This window comes from Pygocentrus nattereri, chromosome 4 (genome assembly GCF_015220715.1).
Source record: "Pygocentrus nattereri isolate fPygNat1 chromosome 4, fPygNat1.pri, whole genome shotgun sequence".
In the NCBI taxonomy this organism is placed as follows: Eukaryota; Metazoa; Chordata; class Actinopteri; order Characiformes; family Serrasalmidae; genus Pygocentrus; species Pygocentrus nattereri.
The window spans coordinates 46936459-46948958 of record NC_051214.1 but is presented as its reverse complement, the minus strand read 5'-3'; the positions used below and the strand labels follow the sequence as shown (position 1 = coordinate 46948958).

The window sequence follows — 12500 nt, the reverse complement described above, 5'->3', positions numbered from 1 at the left end:
ACCATTTCCCTCTTCCAGATTACTGCCATGTTTCCTCTATTTATTTTAATACCAGCTTTTCACAGAAGTGTTTAACCTGTACGGTTGATTCTAATGCTGTTGTGCATGTAGTAATAACCCACATTAACAGTGTAGATATATTAGGGGTGGGAATCCTCACGATTCGATTTGATTACGATTCAGAGGCTGCGATGCGATTACAAAACGATTATTATATTTTCCTAATGTCTGAGGACTTGGTAGTTTTTAAGCAAAGTATTTGTAATGATCTATTATGTAAATGCATTACGGATCATTACAAATACTTTCCTTTAAATATCTAAAATCTTCAATTAATCAAATCGCGGTGTCAGTTAAATATTTTACACGGAATCTCGGCTCCACGGTTTGCAGCTGGTTCCCAACGACTGAGAAGCAGACTGCAGGTCACACAGCAGCGAAGTCTCGCCTCGCCAGTAGCGAACATTTAGAGACGAATGGACTTCGCGTTTATAAGCGCAGTGAGTTTTCTGGTACGTTAAATCTGCAACGAGAGACTCTCTCTAAAAGTTGTGAAGATGAAGTCGCTTCTCTTTCGAATTTTCCCGTTCCACCTTAAATGGTACAGCAGATATATTTATATACTCGGCGTCTCAGTCAGACTTTAAGGTTGAACGGGACAATTCAAACGAGAAGCTGGACAATAAGAAGCGACTTCAGCCTTGTAAAACAGCCGAACGATGAGAGACATTTTACAAGAAAAATCCAGTTTTGAGGAAAAGTTTTCTGGCGGAGACGGGAGGAAAACTACAGCTGAGCTGAAGCTTCAAGCAGAGCAAAGTAAATCTGCGCTCTCGATTATATTATATCAGCACACACTGAGACATACTGGGCATTAAATATTGTGGCTCCCAAGGTGGTTTGACTTTGATGAAAGGACAAAATGTCTCTTCTTAACATTTGGGTTGTGACTCCTGACCTAACCTGGTTTTTAATGCACAGGGTGCCGGTCGGATTTCTCGCTTATCTAGTGTTTTTGTTATGTGCTGCCGCAGACTGTCCGGGCGCTGCACTCACCCATTTCCAAGCTCTGCCTTTTACGTTCCGTCAACATTACATTATAAATTAAATATTTACAAAATCGATTTTTGACATTTATGAATCGATTCAGAATCGTTCACATCCGCATCGCGATGCATCTAAGAATCTAATTTTTCCCGCAACCCTAATATTTATGTTGGGACAAAACTTTGTATCTCCAAAATGTAAATTCACAGAAGAAGCAAAAAACATCCATCCATCCATCCATCCATCCATCCATCCATCCATCCATCCATCCATCCATCCATCCATCCATCTTCCAAGCCGCTTCTCCGTCAGGGTCGCGGGGGGGTGCTGGAGCCTATCCCAGCAGTCTTCGGGCGAAAGGCAGGATACACCCTGTACAGGTCGCCAGTCCATTGCAGGGCAGACAGACAGACACAGACAGTCACTCACACCTAGGGGCAATTTAGCACGTCCAATCGGCCTGACTGCATGTCTTTGGACTGTGGGAGGAAACCGCAAAACCCGGAGGAAACCCACGCAGACACGGGGAGAACATGCAAACTCCACACAGAGAGGACCGCCCGGCCGGGGAATCGAACCCAGGCCCTCCTCGCTGTGAGGCGACAACGCTACCCACCACGCCACAATAAAAAATAAAATCAATATTAAATTTATATTGTGGTAGTGTTAAATGTACAGTGTACTACTGCTGTACCTAGATTACAACCCCAAGAGACTGTCCTCCCCAACCCCAAAACATACTCGATGGATTCAATTTGCACTCCTGGTTTTGGCAGCTTGGTTATGATTTACTTTTAGATGCTCATGAAAAGGATGTGCTTCAATGGAAATTAGCTGAATTTTAATCATAGTCTTAAAGAAAAAATAAAAAGATGTCATATTTCAGCTGATGCTCAGTATCTGACAAGAAACTGTAATATTGTCCCATATTTAACTACTTTGTGCAACATATGCTTGAATTTTACTGTTTTCTGCTTATATGCAGAAATCCTGGTACATTGTATTGGTTTGGTCCCATCTCTAATATAAAGTGCTTTGCGGACGTATTCAACCCCTTAAAGGCCATCGGGTTTGTCTAGATTACACAGATTGTCCCAGCCAGTACTTTTTTTATTGCAATATTTTTTTCCAAGTCAAAATGTATTGTTTGTTGCTCCCTGGGATATCCAAATACTCGGATATTGTTCTGTAACCTCTTCCCATCTTCTGCATGTCTATTACTTTATCTCTGATTGCCTTGCTCTTTGGACTCTTTGGTCCTACATTCACAGATTTCCTTCAGATTCACAGTTTGATCAAAAGTACGTTAAATAGGTCTTTTATCCAGAAAAGATCAAACTTTTTAAATGATTCACAACTAAAGGCCAGTGGTGTCCTCGTTAGGCCAAAATCTTTCATCCACATGAACTTGGGAGCTTCCATAGCTTAGGGGTTGAGTACATAAAGAAACAGAATTAGTCAATTTGTATTTTTTTTCAAAGAATATTTAACATTAACCCAATATCACTTTAAATTAGTTCATTTTGAAGGATAATATTCTAAAAATAAAATATGATACAGCATAAAATATGAGAGCATATGATTTGCTTACTTTCAATAATTTTGCAATGTATAAAAAGTACTGTGCAAAAGTCTGAAGGAGCCAAATTGTTAAGAACTATTTATCTGGGTCGTAAGTGTAGCTTTGCCTGTAAAACATTATGTAACATAAGAGCATTGCAAGTAAACATAAATAGAGTAGTCAGTAGTCAGAATGTGTTGTTTTCAGTAAAGTTATGAATATATCTGTTATGAATACAGTTAGAAGAGCACCGGCTTAGTTCCTTATTTCTTGCTGAGCTCGCATGGATTTGTTCAGTTCCATCAGCAGCACCTGATTTTAATGAATGATTGATTAGATAAACTGGCACTGGACGGTAGCTGTAAATACTGGACTTAATCAATGAGAAATCTGACAATGGACAATCATAATTTGATTCATAATTTGTATCCATTTAAATACTAGCGTTTTTTAACACATACTGCTTACTGCAAAGATAAATAGCTTTACATGTCATATTCTGAGACACCTGAGACTCAGAGAGGGAAGTGCCTCTGGTCAGCGTCCACTCCGGAACAAGCCGTGGGTGAGGACAGTTAAAGCTGGCCGTGTTAAAGGCTGAAAGTGAGAGCAATCCCCAGGCTCCTTATGCTGGGCACCGCACTGGTCACTTAGCCACCACCTCCTCCTTCTCCTCCAGGAAAAGCTAATCGTATCTGGCAGCTCTTCAACTGCCCCCACGCACATCCAGCCAGGCGTTTAGCTCTGGTTAAGTCTCCAGGTGGCTGACAAACAGCAAAGACAGCCATCTGTCCCACAGCCAGGGGCGGTCTGCGCACGAGGTAAGGTAGACAGCCGCATAGGACCCCCATGGAAACACAAATCTGATATACTGCACATGTTGATGCTAAATAACATGTCCCAAAATCTATATACATTATAACAACAGCTGCTATTTTTACCTGTAGTGATTCTGTTCAGATCATTTTAATGCGGTGTGAACAAGGCAATTAACCGATAATCTACATAATCTGACCCCTCGTTACTTAATTTCGGTTTTACTCTGAATTTAGTTCTCACTACGTTGTCAGGTATAGCATATTTCTTAAAGCAAGCTAAATTATCTGCCAATATAGTGAGATTACATCACTTTAACAGTAGTTAAATAATCTTATAAAGTTCATATAACTGCCTTAGAGTTATATTAGAAATATCAATTAGATTTAAGATTATTTCCCTTGCCAAAACAGTTCTTCCAACACAGATGGACGCGCTGCTCGGGATCAGCTCTTCAATTTAAAAAAGTCCAACCAGGGGACCCCATTCCTGATTTAAGAGGCCCAGAATCACTAAATCTGCCCAAAGCGTTTTTTTCAGCCCTCAATCCATCACCGTACACTCACACACATTAAAAATAAACACATACAGCAGCGCATCTGTCATACATTCACACTGGAATTACTTCAAATATAGGCAATCTAAAGTGTCTGAAGTCTGCTTCTTTAGTTTTAGCACTGAAGCTTCAAGGCTAACAAGTGGAAGCCATCAGGTCTCCTCCTCAAAAGAAGAAAAATCCCACACCAAGGGGTTTTAAGTTAAGTGATACTTTTTTAATCCCACAAACGGGAAAATTCCACCTCCGCATTTAACCCATCCGTGAAGTGAAACACCACATACACACTAGTGAATACACACACACACTAGGGGACAGTGAGCACACTTGCCCGGATTGGTGGGCAGCCCTATCCATGGGGAGCAATTGGGGGTTAGGTGTCTTGTTCAAGGACACCTCAGTCATGGACTGGGGATCAAACCAGCAACCTTCCGGTCACAGGGCCAGTTCCCTAACCTCCAGCCCACGACTGCCCCGTTTTATGTTTTAGTTTAGTTTTTAGTTTTAGATTTTAGTGGTATGTTAGAACTATGCCAACAGTGATTCACACGAACATTTTCTGTTTACACTACATTAAATCAACGTCTCTTGTCCTCAACAGGACTAATTTCCGAGCCAAACAGGATATTCAGGGGGACCATTACGCTCTGACAGCCGGAAGAATCTCTCTAAAAATATTTAACAAATGAACTAACAAATAAATGTTGACTGATTTTGTTTAAAAATTGTAATATTTCAACATTCTGATGTGCATTTTCTGAAACAGCCTGCTAATGGGCGCTTCACCAAGTCTACATCTCAAAAAAAATCTAGCAGTACTTTCGCTGTGTTCTCCTTGCGGTCAGACACTGACGCACTCTTATTTTACTGATAACCCAACTGGCTTTTTTTGTCTTTATTTCGCAGAAAAATCGTAAGAAAAGCAGAAGTGGGTGCTAAAAGGCTAGCCTGCTAACGGGCGTTTCACCAAGCCTACATCTTCAAAAGTAAAAGAAAAACATTAAACATCAAGATTTTGATGAGATATGAATCTTCTTGCTGCCAGACGACGGTAATAATATCAAACGTCAGAAAGCATTCGGAGGTAGTGAAAGTCACTATACTTCAATAAAGATGACTGATAATATGACACTGAGCTTAATACGACCAAGGACATGAACTAGCGAGGTAAAAACATCCCGGCTGACTTTAGATGTGCAATTCTGAAGCTTGTAAAAAACATCCCATGTTTTATTTGAAGCTTGTAATAGACATAAGCACATATTTTACCTTGTACCAGTTTTACAGTGACGTTTTCAGTAAAGAGCTCTGGTGCCACAGTTTAACATAACAACTAACTGAAACCTGGTTAGATTACAGCTCGTAATCACTCAGTGAGATATCTAGAACTTTCAGAAAGATCTCAGAAATGTTTTTTCTCACAAAAGTGCTCCAACTGTAAATCAAAACATGACTGTTTACTCTTCTGTAACTTCCTAATTATAAATTATGGTGGTAATTAATCTGGCCTTCAGTCCAGCGTCCAGCTCCTAAAGTCCTGACCACTGACTGGACAATTTTCCAGTTGGGCGTAAATATTTTAACCCTTCTATTTCCAACCAAAACCTAACAATAAAATAAAATAAGAATATGAGTACTACAATGCTTGGAGAGTTTAAATACAACACGAATGATGATACTATTTGTAATGTGACTATTAAATGACTATTACATGAAAAAGAACAACAAATTACAGACTTTTTTTACCCCACAGAAATCATTCGGTCTCCTCTAAAGCTTATCATAAGCTTTTAAAAAACTTAGAATTGACATAAATCGCAATGATTATATCATATCGTCATATCACCCTACCCCTTAGCCTTGTCGCTCTATGTGCTATAGGCAGTAGAACCTTTTTGAAAATGGCTCTATGTGCACATATGTAAATAAGACTGGGTGGGTTTGACCCCAAAACCTCCTGATTCACTCTTTTCCCTCCATGACACTTTTGATTCACTCTTTCCCTCCACGGCCCTTTTGATTCACTCTTTTCCCTCCATGACCCTTTTGATTCACTCTTTTCTCTCCATGGCCCTTTTGATTCACTCTTTTCTCTCCATGGCCCTTTTGATTCACTCTTTTCCCTCCATGACCCTTTTGATTCACTCTTTTCTCTCCATGGCCCTTTTGATTCACTCTTTTCTCTCCATGGCCCTTTTGATTCACTCTTTTCTCTCCATGGCCCTTTTGATTCACTCTTTTCCCTCCACGGCCCTTTTGATTCACTTTTTTCCCTCCATGGCCCTTCTGATTCACTCTTTCCCTCCACGGCCCTTTTGATTCACTCTTTCCCTCCATGGCCCTTTTGATTCACTTTTTTCCCTCCATGGCCCTTTTGATTCACTTTTTTCCCTCCATGGCCCTTTTGATTCACTTTTTTCCCTCCATGGCCCTTTTGATTCACTCTTTTCCCTCCATGACCCTTTTGATTCACTCTTTTCCCCTCCATGGCCCTTTTGATTCACTCTTTCCCTCCATGGCCCTTTTGATTCACTCTTTCCCTCCATGACCCTTTTGATTCACTCTTTCCCTCCATGGTCCTTTTGATTCACTCTTTTCCCCTCCATGGTCCTTTTGATTCACTCTTTCCCTCCATGACCCTTTTGATTCCCTCTTTCCCTCCATGACCCTTTTGATTCCCTCTTTTCCCTCCATGACCCTTTTGATTCACTCTTTTCCCTCCATGACCCTTTTGATTCCCTTTTTTCCCCTCCATGACCCTTTTGATTCCCTTTTTTCCCCCTCCATGGTCCTTTTGATTCACTCTTTTCTCTCCATGGCCATTTTGATTCACTCTTTTCCCTCCATGACCCTTTTGATTCACTTTTTCCCCCTCCATGGCCCTTTTGATTCACTCTTTTCCCTCCATGGCCATTTTGATTCACTCTTTTCCCTCCATCCCCTTTTTGATTCACTTTTTTCCCCTCCATGGCCCTTTTGATTCACTTTTTTCCATCCATGACCCTTTTGATTCACTTTTTTCCCTCTATGGCCCTTTTGATTAACTTTTTTCCCTCCATGGCCCTTTTGTTAGATTTGTGTGCATTTACACATCGCAGACACAATTCATTTGTACATGAAAACTTTTCTAAACTCTCTTTATCCCTCTGAATTCAACAGGCTGTTTTTTGTTACCACGCATTTAGGGCCAATATATGTAAATGAGCTCTGACTGGAAGTCCTGATTGGCCTCCTTGTACTGTGTTTGGCCTGAAACTCTTCAAGTTGAATCGGCAGCGTTGTGGCTGTTTCTAATGAGATAACAAAGCCATAAAATAACTGATCCAGCAAAGGCAGTAAAACACATTTTTTTAAACATTTCTTTAAAGTCTCACTTCTAAAGTGCTTTAACCAGTGTATTTGCGTGTACTGACTTGATTTCATTTGACTGGATCCTGTAGCGATAACACATGAAGCTGAAATCTAAACAGCCAAGATTTCCTGCTGCGTTATTCCCAAGTCCCAAAGTGCACACAAGCAAGATAACTAGTGTGTAAAAATGTTGCGTATCCCATTAGAAGTGCACTCATTAGAGCAGTAGGTAGGTGAAGCACCGAAATGTGTGATTTGGGACGCGGCATTAGCTCATTAGCTGCTTAGTAAAGCAAAAATTGAAGGTATTTGTTGATTAAAGATCGCTTATTGAGATAAGCTGATGTTGGCTTCATATTCACCAACCTTAACGCACTTCAGCGTAACTGCAGCAGGTCCGTTATGAACACAGGAACCAAATTAATGTCGTCCTATAAAGGAACCTCGAACTCTCTGAGGTGGGGGCGTGGCTAAGGGTACAGAGAAGCACAACATAGGCACTCAATTAAAAAAAAAGATTTATTACACAATTTTTTTTTCAAAAATCTCTTCATGTCGGAAACTTAAGACAAAAGGCTGGCTTCCTGTCAGGGATTAAAGGTAGTCTAGGACTAAACTGCAAAGCTGTTAAAAATCCCATTGAGTCCAGGCTTAGATCTTAATCTGGGTCAGCGTTATTTAGGAGTAAGATCAACGTTTACACTTTCAGATGGAGATATGCGGGAATGTTTCTCTGTGTGGTGAAAGATTGTTCTGTATATGGTTCTAGAAAAGGGTTCTTCTATTACTACAAGTTTGACACCGTAACAACAGAAGAACACTACCGCACTAAATCCAGTTCCACAGGACTAGCCGCCCTCTTCTTAATCAAACATGCAGTTGGAAAGTGTTTTTAAGTACTGACGAGATCAACGGGCTCAGAAAAGCATACAGAGACATATTATCACAGTTTTTCATGATAAAGTTAAATATTGCCATATTACCCAGCCATACTGTAAACACCGTGAAGTGCGGTTTGAATAATTATCAGTAATAATCGCGGTACGGTTATTTTATCCGTATCGTGCAGCCTTGGCCTGCTCCTTACTCGGCTCACATCAAGAAAGCATTGGCTGCATTTACGGCTGCAGTCAAACAGCCAGAGAGCTTTGGCCAGCAAAAATGACCACAGAAGCATATAAATGTCCATTACAACATCTTCCATAACAAAACAAACACTTCTAAACCGAGGACGTGTGAGAAACACGAGGATGATTTTGGCTACTTTTCCGAATTCTCCGTTCCACCTTAAAGTTGCATTTAACTACTGCACCATTTAAGGTGGAACGGGAAATCTGAACAATTCAGCTGTGTGTGAAACTCAGCACAAAGCCTACGAGCTCCTTTAAAGCTACTCACCCTTTCTTTCCGCCTTCTTCCTCTTCACAAGCAGATATTTTCCCCTTTTATCTGTGCAGTAAACCGTGAAAACAGCCACTTCCCAAAACCGCGCTGTTCTTCTGCCCCAGTACAGCGGGGGTACGTTATTGTCTCCTGGGGTAAATAAGAGTAAAACTTCCACTCGCCCCGAGGAGGACACCGTTTATTTTTTTCCTACCCGTATTCCGGAATGGCCCGCCCCTTCTGCCCTCGGATTGGCTAACAGAGTCCCGCCTTCTGCGCTACCATTGGCTGATGGGCTTGAACGTTAAAGGGAAACTCCACCGATTCAAAAAAATTTTTTTTGTAAGAAAAGAAAATTCTTCAAGGGTTCTTTAGCAAAGAACACGATTCTGTATAGAACCATGAACACTCAAAGAACCATTTGCAAGGTAGTAAAGATACTTTGCATGGTGAAATGGTTTGTATATGTTCAAAAAGAGTTCTATTGTTGCAAAGCTTAACATCATAACAGAGCAGAACCCTTTTTGGTGCTATTCAGAACCCTCTTTAGAAAGGTGGTACAGAACAGAAGTCAGTCAGGGTGGTCTGGTGATAGGAACCAGGCGTTCACCTCTGAAAGCCCCACCACAGAAAGTTATTGCATGAAATGGTTTCACTGCCTGATACCTGAGATATTGTTTTAGGGTAGTGTTGGGACAAAAATTTGGCTTAAATGTTTTTGAATCCATTTATTTTTATTATGGGATGTTGTGTCCCTTAAGAAAACCTCCATGATTTACCATCATTAACAATATTCCGTATATAAACTCAGAGGATGCATGTAGGCCAGAGGTGGACGAAGTACACAAATCATGTACTTGAGTTAAAGTAGAGACACCCAAGGTAAAATATTCCTCCAGTAAAAGTAGAAGTTCCTCCCTTTAGACCTCCACTTGAGTAAAAGTACTAAAGTATTTCCCTTCAAATGTACTTAAGTATAAAGTAAAAGTACTAAAAGAGTAATTCTGGCTCTGATGTCCTGTTATCATTTTTATAACCAGACTGGCTTCATGAACTCATTTCAGGTGAAAGTCCTCCAGCGTCTCTCTTGGTAAACCAGTGTTTTAATAGAAGGTCATTAATTAGTGACGCTGACGTCTATTAAAATGATCAGAAGCACAAAACACTGAAGGTAAACAGTTTCCATCAGGGAGAACCGAGTGGCTCTGAAATCACTTTTTACACACAAGCAAAGTTTCAGTTTCAGATTTATTTACAACTTAGTTCCAAGTTTAAGTTGAATAAAAACTGGCTTTAAACTCAGGATCACAGATGAGCTCCTTTACTATATTGATCTGTAGGCGTCTGTTCATAAACATAAACCAGCCCAAACTAATTTACTATAAAATGAAAGTGTTTGTAGAAATTCAGAAAAAAGCCGCGTCAGTCTCGACTGCATATGTGGACATATTTCTATATTGTGCTCTATTTACACAAAGTTAGGTTAGTTCATCATTTATGTTGAACAGACTCTCCCAAAGTTTTACGCCGCTGCGCTGACGTTGAACCGCGTGCTGCACTGGGTCGGTATGACCAACAGGTCAAAACCAGCTCTAAACAAAGTGACCGCTGGGCCCTGATTGGTGCTCTGGCTTTGCGCTTCTTTCGTTTTGACATGTTACGTTTTTATACACACAGAAACCAAAAGGAGCGACAGATTTCTCAAAATGTAGGAGGAAAAAGTCGGATATTAGACTCTGAAATGTAGTGGGCTGAAAGGAAAAATCGCCCAGAATAGAAAAACTTAAGTAAAGTACAGATGCACCAAAAAACTACTTAAGTACAGAAACCAATTACATTTATTCAGTTACTGTCCACCACTGGTGTAGGTTCACTGGTGGTTTTGGATAGTAAATAAAATGTCTATATTTGTGTTGTAGTGATGGTGACCCCTGGTTCCTATCACCACCACTGTAAAGAAATCTGAGACTCTACAATCAACCATTTCACATCTAAGCACTCTGAATGACTGCTAACAAAGTCAAGAAATTAAGCAGCAATTTTGGAAAATTGGTGGAATTCCCCTTTAAACCCACCTTGATCGTCTGAAAGGCGTCACAGCGGCGCGTTCTACAGTAACGGGCTTTGGAAGTTGGAATACCAGCCAATCGTTTTGCAGGAGGACGGGGCTTGTCGGAATACAGGTGGGTAAAAAAATCCACACGGCGTAGCGGATAAGCGGTGTAGTGGAGGATGAATTCCAGAGAGCTCCACGGCGCCACCCTGTGGCTTCTTCATGAAAACGCTGTATATTTACCATACTGAGTAACCAGCTTAGAATAAATAAGTAGTAATAAATAAGTAGTAGTTGGTGTAAATGAGTGTGATTTACTTTAATAGTTAAATCATTCAAATCTGGTTGATTTTGAATGGTTACCTTGGACGGAGCAGCGCTGCGGTGGGGAAGAGTGGGTTTTGTTCCTCACCATAAAAGCACGTCTGTACCGTGAGTAAAGGCAAAGCTAACGTCCACATGGGTCCATATTGCCAATATGTGGACATATTTCTATATTGTGGTCTATTTACACAAAGTTAGGTTAGTTCATCATTTAGGTGACGGATGCGCCCCCAAAGTTTTACGCTGCTGTGCTGATGTTGAACCGTGTGCTGCACTGGGTTTAGTCATGGGCCCCAGGTGGGTTGATGCTGTGGGATCCAGGTAGTCTACAGATGTGGACCCCCAGTTGGGTTAATGTTGTGGGCTTTAAAGGAACATACTTTTAGAATATTTACCCATAAATAAAAAATACATATAATTAAAAGCTCAGCAGTCGCGTGTTTACAAGAGAAAAAATGAAAACGTCAAAATCACTGGCTCTAAGCCACTTTAAACTGTGAATTAGACAATTCTTCAATTTAATTAGTTGATACTTGCAGATACCTTAAAGTAGACACCTTGAAGTCATGTGGTAACTCACTGCATAACTCTTTAAAGCTGATTTAATAATACAGAAAATACTTTTTGTAATACATGATACTGTGGACACTGTGAAAGTATATTACATTTTGAGGTAAATAGTGTTTTTGTGTTGTCAAATTGCACATTATAAATAAACAAGTTCACGGTATAAAGGAACACTGGCCTATCTAGTACACTGACTTCTAGAATTCATCATATGACAGAAAAGTGATGCCTGTTGGTGATTACAGTGTGGCTGGGTTGCAGCATTTAAAATATCACAGAAATCAGCATGTTGCTCCGTAACTGTATGGAATACACGTTATAATTCACTTGCCATCCAGGTTTGCAGTCCATTTGTCTCATAAGGACCCCACTTGTAGCCCCATCGTCAGCCCATACAGGGGGATGCAATAAGGCGCCCATGGAGGTCCAGTGGATGTTTGCCCAAATTGGCCCCATGTGCAGCCATGCTTGGCCTCATTATTTGCCCACATGGGCTTACACACATGGGCCTATATGGAGCCAATGGGCAGATATGGGCCAACCTGGCAGCCCATTGCTGACCCATGTGGGGCCTATGTGGAATGCTGGCTGGGGTATTTTTCATAGTTTTGATCCCGATCTGTCTCTTTCAGCAACAGCCTCTGTAGCTCAGTGACAGCAGGAATCACAATCCCGAAGCACGTAGCTAACACATCCTCATGAGTTTCATGTCTTCTTGTTTGGCTGGCTGAGCTGTAGCCGAATGTCCTCTAAAGCCAGACACACTCTGCCATTTTAGTAGCCTTATTTGGTGGATGGTTTGATTCTGGTGACTCATACTGTATGTCTGAATAGTCTATTGT

General features: G+C 40.8%; 1 protein-coding gene across 2 annotated transcripts in view; it reads right to left on the bottom strand.

Moving 5' to 3' along the window:
• mpp5b (membrane protein, palmitoylated 5b (MAGUK p55 subfamily member 5)) overlaps window positions 1-8899 on the bottom strand; it is a 45119-nt gene extending 36220 nt beyond the window's left edge. Inside the window, exons 1-2 of one of the 2 annotated variants that reach the window (XM_017695671.2) lie at window positions 8730-8899; window positions 7698-7801 (exon numbers count right to left, since the gene is read on the bottom strand). The gene's annotated coding sequence lies outside the window, so the exon portion shown is untranslated. The remainder of the gene's footprint in view (window positions 1-7697; window positions 7802-8729) is intronic. The other variant, XM_017695672.2, reaches the window with a different exon arrangement.
• Between the last annotated feature and the right edge of the window lie 3601 nt (window positions 8900-12500).